Raw genomic sequence first — 11,589 nt, 5'->3', positions numbered from 1 at the left:
TTTAGTCCTCACCACAACTTGAAGTAGACTATAGTTTTCCCTATTTGCAAAGGTAAAATGACTTATCCAAAGTCATACTATCAGCAAGTGATGGAGCCAAAACAGCAAACACAGTGTCTGTCTTCAGAGCTGCACGTAAGCAACTTACCTAAACTCAGTTCTAAGTGACAAAACCAGACCTTGAATTTAGGTCCTCTATCTCCAAATCTCTGTATCCATAACAGCTGTTCTCAACTTTTTTGGCCTCAGGAACCTTTTACACTGTAATTATTGAGGACCCTAAAGTGTATTGTTTATGTATGTTATATCTATCACTGTTTACTAGAAATTAAAACAAATTCAAATGTTTACTAATTTATTTAAAATAAAATTAAAAACCCGTTTCTTGTCAATAAATTTTTTAACGGAAAAATAACTGTTTTCAAAAATGAAAAAATCAGTGGACAGAATGACATTGCTTTACATTTTTGTAAATTTCTTTAATGTCTGGTTTCGTAGAAAATTTTAAGATTCTCATAGTTACTTCTGCATTCAAACTGTTACAACTTTAGTTTTGGTTGAAGTATATGAAGAAAACCCAGCTTCCCTCAACTATGTAGTTGGAGAAAGAAGTATTTTAACAGCCTCTTCAGATAAAATTCAACAAATAGTGGCTTCTTAAAGGTTAGTTGCAATATGGAATCTGAAAACATATCAGTGAATATTTTGTACTCTGATACATTAAAATCCATTGGTCTATCTTGCACTTTGAATGGCTCTTTTACCTATACATGATTTATGACATCAAACATTGGTTATTTGGAAAATACCAATTCACTGTGCTATTCAGTCTTCCAAATGTTAACACATTTCATTATACAATATATATATTTTTTAATCACCACCGGTCTCATTAGAAGAGCCTTTAAGTACAGGGAAGCTGTCAAGCTCTTAGTAAATAAAAGTTCTTTAAAGTCTGCTTTTTTCTTGAAGGGTCACATTTTATCATTGGCAACAAATACTGTCAGTTGTTTTCCTTGAAGTTAACAAGCTCACTTTGTTTTCAAGACAGGCTCTGTCAAATAGCTAAATCTGACTAGTCTTAGTTCTCTGTTATACTTTTAAATAAAAATGATGATCCATGAAAAAAAGAGTAGCTAGTGCAGTTACCAATTCAAATCACTTGTTAAGTGCTTTTTCTTCAACAGACCAGCATACTTCAGGATGCAGAACTGTTTTAGGCATACTATTTTGTCACACAGAATATGAAAAAGATGTGAATGCGAGGGTTAATATTTAATAAAATTAATAATTTTTACTTCATGAACAGTATTCTTAAGTGAAATGGGCACTATTTTTATTAGGAACGCATGGCAGTGCACAATACAATGACTGACAGTATAATTTATTTCCACTGCCTTAATTCTTGCTAAGGCGCCAGCAGTTTTACCCACCATTGCTTTTGCATCAACAGTGCAAATGTCAGAAACACAGCAAAAAAAGCAAATCATGTCTTAGTATTGATAGTTTTGATCGTGTGATCCCTGAAATGACCCCCAGCATGCGTGGACTACCCTTTGAGAACTACAGCAATTAAATGTGCCCACCCTGCAGCTTGGAATATAAAAGTAATGAATAACAACACAATACCTACCCTGAAGGAGTTCACAGTCTTAAGAGACAAGCAGGTAAACAAATAAATATATCTTGAGTGTCATAACAGATACAGGAGCCAGATACATTGATAGTTACAAAAGAGGGAGTTTATCAGATGCCCAAGCATACCCCCCAGAAATTCTCATTCAGTAGGTTTTTGGTGGGATTCAGGAATCTGCATTTTAAACAAGCACTCCAGATGATTTAGAGGCAGATAGTATGGGATCTACGTGAGATCTTTGAGAAACACTGCCTTAAGCACTATAAATTTTAGGTTCCCAAAAAGGCTCAGTAGGTAGGTAGGTTCAGAAAAAGAGAATATTTTATGATATATCGCTCAAAAAAAAATCCCACTTAATTTTCACTGGCTGTTGTTAGCAGTTGTACATCAGATCTTTTACCAGAAAAAAAAAAAAAAAAACCTTAAGAAGGCAAAATCTGAAACAAATTACCTTTTTCCTTCTAGTGGAGGGGGCAGCAAACTTTTTTCTGTAAAGGGCCAGATAACTATTTCAGGCTTTCTGGGCCATGAGGTTTCTGTCACAACTAATCAGGTCTCCCGCTGTACCACAAAAGCAGCCAGAGACAATAGGTAAAGCGATGAGTGTGGCTGTGTCCCAAAACTTTGTTTACAAAAGCAGGCAGTGGGTTACATTTGGTCTCTAGTGCTAGGCAGTTTGCTGACTCCATGCTCTAATACTAAAGATAATGCTAATTGCCTGTAAGTTGCCTAAAAAGCAAAAGCAGGAGCCTAAGGTCATAAAACAACTGGATTTCATATCCAAAGTAGGAAAAATTGTGAGGCATCAATTTTGAATTCCCATTTCTTTCCAAAATAAAGCATATTTCTGTATTCAAAATGTATGTGTTGAGTGCCTATCAAGGCATTAGGTATAAGGATATATAGTTTTTGGAGGCAGGAGTCCCCAATCCCTGGTGGACAGCTAGGCATCCCAAGTAGAGAACACTCCACAGTTGTCTTGGATGCTCTGACTATAAAATAACAACAGGACTTTAGGCTGCGACAGTGATTCTCAAACTTCAATGAATGGAAGAATATGCTAAGTAGATTATTTTTATTTTATTTTATTTTATTTATTTTATTTTATTTGACAGCACAAGCAGGGGGAGTGGCAGGCAGAGGGAGAAGCAGCTCAGCAGGGAGCCCGATGCAGGACTCGATCCCAGGACCCCGGGATCATGACCTAAGCCGAAGGCAGACGCTTAACCGACTGAGCCACCCAGGTGCCCCGCTAAGTAAATTCTTTAAAATGTAGATTTTTAGATCCAACAGCCAGACATTCTGATTAACTACAAGAGTTTAATCAGAGGGGTCATGAATCTACATTTTAATCTAGAATATACAGGCTACTGCTATGAGGCAAGGTGCTTAAATCGAGAAATAGAAGACCTGAGCTATAATTTTGGCTATACCACTAACTTTGTTTATAAAATAAGAATGATAGAATTGAAGAAACCTTAGTGATTAATAGTGTGATGTTCTCCAACCCAAAGTTGGGAGATTTTTGTTAAGTCCATAAATCATTCATGAAAATGCATTGTATTACTTTATAGCCACAATCGAATAGTTCCTGCCCTCAGTTTTAATAGAATGTTTTTACTTTGAGGAAAATGATTTATGCTTCCCTTATGATCTTCCTGTCTTCCTGCAATGAGAGCTGTTTTGGAGGCTGATAACCCGAGAACTTCACCTTAAGCTGTGCAGCAAGCTGGCTCTCCTCTAGCTCTTGGAGGTTTCCATCAAACCAAGGCTTCCTGTTGGCTAGGGTTGTCAGACTGAGCTGTAGGGGCCAATGGCAGGCGGCCCTACCATAGGCCACATTGGCATATTAATTATTTAAAATAAAAGTTACTTAAGGGGTGCCTGGGTGGCTCAGTTGGTTAAGCGTCTGCCTTTGGCTCAGGTCATAATCCCAGCATCCTGGAATCGAGCCCCACATGGGGCTCCCTGCTCAGCAGTGTTTCTACCTCTCTCTCTGCCCTTCTGCCTGCTTATGCTTTCTCTCTCAAATAAATAAATAAAATCTTTTAAAATAAAAGTTACTTAAGAGACAGGCTGTGCAAGGACACTTAGACCTTCCTCTGTCCCCAGAAAGCAGGAAATAAGTCTCCCATGGGAAAGGTACCCTCCCTGCACCAGGAGGTACAAGAGACATCCCTATCACCCAGAGATGGGAAATTTACAGCCAAGAAGGCTGTGTAAACAACCCTTGTTACTTTTTACTAATTGACTACCACAGCCCAAATTCTGTTTAGAATTCCTCACTAATTGAACCTCCTGAAGTTAAGTTTTCTTGTCCTGTCAACTCCTCACAAATTTGTCTCTTTGTCAAAAAAGTATAAATACTTCCTGCCTTGGTCACTTCTTGAGATCTCAATTTCATTATTGGGCCTCCATGCACACATAATAAAACTTTGGTGTTTTTCTCCTGTTAATCTGTCCCATGTAAATTTAATTCTTAGCCCAGCTGGAAGACCTTGAGGGTGGAGGAAGAATTTTTCCTTCCCTTCAGAGCCAATGTAAATGTAGCAAACACAAATGTAAAATATAACACTTTTAGAAAAAAAATAGAAAATCTTCAGGAACTAGGGTTAAATAAACCAGAAGTTCTTAGAGACTTGACATCAAAAGTCCACTCCCTAAAAAGAAAAAATGATAAATAGGATTACTTCAAAATTAAAAACTTTTGCTCTGGGAAAGACTCTGTTAAGAGGATGAACAGACAAGTTGCAGACCAGGATAAAATATTTGCAAACCACACATCTGACAAGGGACTTGTCTCTAGAAAATGAAGAATTTTCAAAACTCAGCAGTGAAGACGATGGAGCCCAAGTTTGGTTTCAATACCATTTTCAGTAACAGGAACCAGGACTTCTTGGAGAAATAACTGATTCTAAGACTAGAACAGAAAATACACAAGATGAGCCTGGAGATTCTTCTAGTGCCAGAAAGTAAGGGAAGGGGGTTAAAAAAAAAAAAAAAAGCCACACACAATGATGGGGGTATGTCAAAAGGACCCAATGAGAGTGCTCCCAATGGCCAAAGCAAAAGAATCTGAGCAACAAAATAAATAAGGCAGTATTAGATTATAACACAAAGTATAAAATAAATATCTATGAACCCATACTGATATAAATTGATTAAACAAACAAACAAATGGGAGAATAGACAAATATCCCTTGCAGGGAAATTCCACATAATTTATGTAGATAAACATTCTTGAGGTGGAGGATATCTCCCTGCTCCTTAAGCATGGCACTGTGTATAATGACTTCCTTCCATAGAGTACAGTATGAGAAAGGGGAAAAGAAAGTAATTTTATGGTAGAGAAACCTAACAAACCCTACCTCAGCCAGGTGATTAAGGTTAACATCAACAGTATAAGTTATTTGATATGAGATGGACTCTTACCTCTGTGGTCTTCCTCCCAAAAACCCACAGCCCCAATGTATATGAAAAAACATCAGACAAATCGCAGTTGAGGGGCAGTCTACAAAATATCTGACCAGTACTCCTCAAGACGGTCATGGTCACCAAAAACAAGGAAACTCTGAGAAACTGTCACAGCCATTTTAGTTAATGAGAATCTATCCTTATTGGTCCATTAATTGTGTCAAATGTATAATACTAATTTAAATTGTTAATAGACTGTGGAGTATAAAGGAACTCTGTAGCATCCTAAATTTTCTGTAAATCTGAACTATTCTAAAGTAAGAAGCTTATTAAAATAAATCCCCCTAAAATGAGCAGAAGACACACATAGACGTTTCACGGGACAGAATACACAGGTGGCAAATAAGCACATGCCAAGATGTTCAACATGATAACTACTAAGGAAATGCAAATTAAACCACAATGAGGTATCATTACACATCTATCAGAACGCCTAAAATAAAAAATAGTGACACCATCAAATACTGGCAAGGATGCAGAGAAATTCATCCATGCTGGTGGGAATGTAAAATGCTGCAGCCACTCCAGAAAAGTTTGGTAATTTCCTACAAAATTAAGCATGCAACTACACTATGGCCCAGAGCTGCACTCCTGGGCATGTTTCCCCAAAGAAATGAAAACCATGTCCACACAAAAACCTGTACATGAATGTACATAGCAGCTTTATTCATAATAGCCCCAAATTGGAAACAACTCAGATGTCTTCAATAGATGAGTGGTTAAACTGTGGTACATCCATATCACAGACTACTACTTAGCAATAAAAAAGAACTACTGATACAGGAAACCACTTGAATGAATCCTTTCAAGAGAAGTATCCTGAGTGAAAAAAAGCCAATCTCTAATGGTTACTGTACAATTCTACTTATATAACATTCTCAAAATGGCGAAATTCAGAAATGGAAAACAGATTAGTGATTGCCACAGGTTTAGTGTGGTGGGAAAGGAGAAGTAGGTGTGCCTGTGAAAGGTCAACAGTAAGAATAAATGTGGTGGTGGAATTGTTCTTTCTTGACAGTATCAGTGTCAATATGCTGGTTTGACACTGAAGTTAAGTTTTGCAAAATATTACCATTGCGGGAAACTGGGTAAAGAGTATATGAAAACTGTGCATTATTTCTTAAAGCTGCATGGGAATCTACAAGTATCTCAAAACTTCAAAAAATACAGTCCCTCCAGTAAATCTGAATTTCAGGAAAACAGTCATTTTTAGTATTAGTATGTCCCACACAGTATTTGGAACATAATCATTTAAAAAAAATGATTTGTTATTTCTCTGAAATCCAAATGTAACTAGGAGTCCTATAATTTATCAGACAATACTACTCTTAACATTAGCCTATGAAGACAAAATATATACTGCAAAATAAAAGGACATTTAAGGGTTGGCAGACAGAAAATGTGCCCTGATCCCAGAAACCTCTAAATCCTCACTCTCAGAGCTGGTACCTCCTCTGCCTTACATTTCATGACAACAAATGTGCCCACTACTCCTAGTGAGAAGAGCCACATGGAGTATAAAACCTCCCATTTACACACAGGAATGAAAATTATTCAGACAATCCTCCCTTCCTAATTTCAGATTTAAAAGAGCTATTCCCTTCTAACAAAGATTATGAAAAAATAAAAATGAAATAGTGAGGAAGCATTTTCTAGAAACAATTTTGGGTCTCCAGTATAATACTGTAAAACACAACCAAGAACTAACAGGCATCTGAGAAAATATCTCTAATATGATAAAGATGGAGATCAAAAAAGAAAGGAAAAAGCAATTACAGAGGAAATCCATTATTCAGTAAAAAGGAAACACTGAGAAATTATCATTAATAGTCCTCAGAGCAGAAGATGCTACAACCACAAACAAAAGCAGAATTCCATAAAGGAACACAGAGAACAAAAAAAAATTGTTACAATTTAAAAATATATAGTAGAAATGTAAAACTCAATGAAGATTTAGAAGATAAAGGTGAGTAAACCTCCCGCAAAGTACAGCAGAAAGGCAAAAAGTAAAAAAGAAAAGTGAATCAAAGAACCAGTCTAGGGGCGCCTGGGTGGCTCACTGGGTTAAGCATCCCACTCTTGATTTCGGCTCAGGTCATGATCTCAGGATCATGAGACTGAGCTCCATGCCAGGCTCTGCACCGAGCATGGAGCCTGCTTAAGATTCTCTCTCCCTCAGGGCGCCTGGGTGGCTCAGTTGGTTAAGCGACTGCCTTCGGCTCAGGTCATGATCCTGGAGTCCCGGGATCGAGTCCCGCATCGGGCTCCCTGCTCAGCAGGGAGTCTGCTTCTCCCTCTCCCGCTCCCCCCTCTTGTGCTTTCTCTCTCTCACTCTCTCTCTCAAATAAATAAATAAAAAAAATTTTAAAATTAAAAAAAAAAAGATTCTCTCTCCCTCTGTCCCACCCACCCACCAGTCTCTCCCTTAAAACAAAAACAAAAAAAACAGTCTAAGAGGTCTAAAACAGAAACGGCAGGAATTCTAGAAAGAGTTAACAGATGAGGGTGATGGGTGATGAGGCAGAAAATTAACAAAATCAAGACAATGTCATTGGACTTAGGGTGTGAGTTTCCAGAATGAAATGTGCCCAATAAGGTGCATAAAAACAGACCCACACCAAAGCTACACTGTTAGGAAATTTCAGAACACAGGGGACAAAAATATACAAGCTTCCAGGGAGAAGGGTTTTATACAAAGGATCATGAAAACACATTTTCAAATATGTAAGATGTAAAAAAAAAATTTTTCTCCTGCACCCTTTTGCAGGAAGCTACTAGAGAACATGCTCTACACCAAACTGAGGGAATAAATTAAGAGAAAGACATAAAGCACAGAAAACAGGAAATCAGCGGGAGAAGCAAAAAGAATCCCCAGGATAAGTAGAAGATCCCAGAATGATAATATGCAATCAGAACATACCAGTTCTCCAGTTAGAAGGCTCCAGGGTAGACTTCTTCAGGAGTTTGAAATTGAGAAAATGTCTGTCTGAACATCTGATAAGATTTACACAAATGATGGAGGGTTTGAGGTCAAATTAGCTATAAGTACATGAGCAAACTCAATAAATAAGACAAATAATCGATTAACTGCAGGGAAAAGAAGGAGTTGTTCAGGAAAGGAAGAATAATCACAGTTTACATGACTGAGCTCTGGTTAGCATTTATGTGGTCATAATAATGTACAACAAAATCACATAACTACATTTGGGGAGGATGAGTTTTGGGGGATGAGGACTGAGATGTGCATATGGTAAGGGCAGAGAGATAAACCTAAACCTTCAGCCTCTTTAATAGAAAATTAGTAGAAATGACCTAAAATTGATAAAATGAAAGAAGCAATACAATTGTGTCATTAAAAAATATGGAAAGGTGCCTGGCTGGCTCAAGTCGGTGGAGTGTACAACTCTTGATCTTGGGGCTGTTAGTTCAAGCCCCACACTGAGTGTAGAGATTACTTAAAAAAATAAAACCTTTAAAAAAATAAATAAAAATTTAAAATATGGAGATGACACCTAAAGGAGCTAGAAAAAGAACAAACAAAACCCAAAAGCAGCATAAGGAAGGAAATAATAAAGATGACAGCAGAAATAAATGATATAGCAACTAAAAAAACAATAGGAAAATAACAAAAATATGAAGAGAATTTGTTAAAAACTCCATTCAAAGTGCTGGCTTTTGTAGAAGGAAACAAGGCACTGGGAGCAGAAGCATGGTCCTTGTCAGAGAATTGACTCTTCATACTGTTATAACTTCCATAGAATTATTTGAGTCTTTAAGCTTATAACTTTCTTAAAAAGAAAAAAAAAAAGCTGAAAAAGAAAAAATCCAGTCATCAACTATCCATCACCCCAAAATCTTTTTTGTAAATGCCAATTTAATCTATAGTTTTCAACTTTATTTTAAATCTGCCTATCTTTAACGGTATTACATTAACCACTAAAGAACTGTTTTCAAAACCCTATTTTTGAAAGCATTTAGAAGAGTTCCATACCAACAATGTAGAGACAAGCATAACCCGCCATCCAGATACTTCATTAGGGCATATTTGTCTAAACATTTCTATCGGCATTTATATGTGAAACAATAATGGCTTATTATAAAGAAGACATAGCTGTATTTAACATGCCAGATGTGGGTAACTTTATTCAAGATTTTGACAAAAACTATCCCCAAAGCAATATAAATTTAGATACTTTTAGGAAGTCCAGATGTGAAACTCCAAGAAAATTTTGAATTCAGTCTGGAGTCAATACTAGGTCAGATACTGAACCAAACCCACAAATGATAAATACTACTTTCCTTCTTGGGTTCATTATATTTTCTGAAACAGGTTACCAAAACTCTCCTTTCTTTGATATTGGTATATGGAATCATTTTAACATGGTTTACTTCTTTAAGTTCTAAGTTTTTATTTATCCTGAATATCTTGTTGAAAATATAAATCCAAATGTGATAACGCTTCCTTACAGAAGATTTCCAATTAGTAAATGTAGAAGAAATGAGAGAAACAGAAAATCACCGTTAGAACACCACAGTAGTAACTGACACAAGCAAGATCTGGCAGTGGACACGAAAATGAGTGGGCAATAGTTTAAGCAAAAACATTTGCATAGTCTCAAAGTATCTCCAGCAAATATTTAGTCATTACAAAGAAAAATGTAGGAATTTTACAGTAGAGAATCCTAGCAGACACCACCTTAGATAGCGATTAAGGTTAACAACACCAGAAACACATTATGACATCAGGTGTCATGATACACTGTCACAGACCGGGAGGACACTATGGAGACATGACAACTAAATGCAAGGTAGAATCCTGCATGGGATCTTGGAACAGTAAAAGGACATCAGTGAAAAGACCAAGAAAATCTCTACTTTTCAAACTCTCTACTTGAGTTAACAGTATTGTATCAAGGCTAATTTCTTAATTTGACAATTGTTCTATGGTTATATAAGATGTTAACATAAGGGGAAGTTCAGTGAAGAGTATACAGAAACTACTAATTTTACAACTCTTCAGGACATCTAAAATTATCTCAAAATTAAAAAAAAAAGCTGCTAAAAAACATACACACACATATATGTGCATAATGTGTGTGTGTGTGTGTAAAAATCAAGACTTCGTGGAAATTGGTATCTTGGATCCTCGGTTAAACAACAGTGTTCTCTCCTGAATTAGTCACTGAGTCATCACTGTCTCACTGGTTTCCTTTAAGTTGGCTTTAAGGTTCTCCCCCTTCTAAATTTTTAGTTTCAAGCACAATTTTCTAATTTTCATAGAAAGCCTTTTTTTTTTTTTTAACATTCCTCTATTAGGCCAAAAATTAAAATCCTAGAATAAAATTGTCACATTATCTCATAAAGTCACTCATCCCACCCATAAGCCCCAGCCAATATTTTTACTCCATTTCTTCTCATCATATATTTGTCTGGTTTTGTTTAAAAGGAGAGGAGATGGGAGTGCCTGGGTGGCTCAGGTCTTGATCTCAGGGTTGGGAGTTCAAGCCCCACATTGGGCTTCCATGCTGGGCATGGAGCCTACTTTAAAAAAAAAAAAAAGAGAGGAGATGACTGATAGATTTATTATCACTAATAGGCCTGATAGTCTAGAAAAAAGTTATCACTTGGATATCTTATTAAGAAACAGTTGTTTTTCCAATAACAGATACTGTATACTAGAACTCACTTAGATAGAAAAAGTAAGTCATTTACCTAAATCTCTTCCACACCATAACATAAAGCTACACAAGCAAGCCCAGCTAAAACCCTTTCAATATCCCTTTCTTAAATCTGGCTCTGAAATGACCATTATCAATGGTAATAAACATCTTTTTTATACAACAATTTATCCTAGGGAAATAAAGGTAAACATCGAATCTACCTTTAAAAGAAGAAAATTTCCCACTCTCGCTATGGCTGATTCATTCCCTGAGCATGAATCCTTTATTACCCTCATTGTTTTTGACTATAAACTGAGCTGAAATCTGCTCATAGGGATTCTGATGGTGAAACTAATTATTTTAGATAGAGAAACGCATTTCCAAATGGTCACATTTATTACTTTTGCAGTTATTTCTTCTCACTGTGGCTTTAATTTTGCATCTGTATGTATCATAATGCTCTACATGGAAGCAGCAGCAGTGAAAAGATAATTAAGGGATGGGGAAGGAAATTTTAAGGTGGATCTTTATCCAAAAACAATAAAAAAGCAAAAAACAAAATGGCCACAAACATTTCATTCCTGTGCCCTTGCCATCTCCCAATTCGCCTTCCATTATTAACATGAAAAGGAGAAGTGGTAAAACTCTACCCCAATGATCTATACAAAAAAGGAGACAATTTACCTCAAGAACTCACTACACACTGCAATATATTCAAGTGGTGAAAAGATATAAATTCATTCAGAACTGCCATACTATCTGGCTGTCAATATAGTCTCTTGAATAATTAAACATATTACTACAAAACGTACCAAGAAG

The sequence above is a fragment of the Neomonachus schauinslandi genome, chromosome 2, assembly GCF_002201575.2.
Source record: "Neomonachus schauinslandi chromosome 2, ASM220157v2, whole genome shotgun sequence".
In the NCBI taxonomy this organism is placed as follows: Eukaryota; Metazoa; Chordata; class Mammalia; order Carnivora; family Phocidae; genus Neomonachus; species Neomonachus schauinslandi.
The sequence above is the reverse complement of the archived record's forward strand: the minus strand, read 5'-3'. Positions refer to the sequence as shown.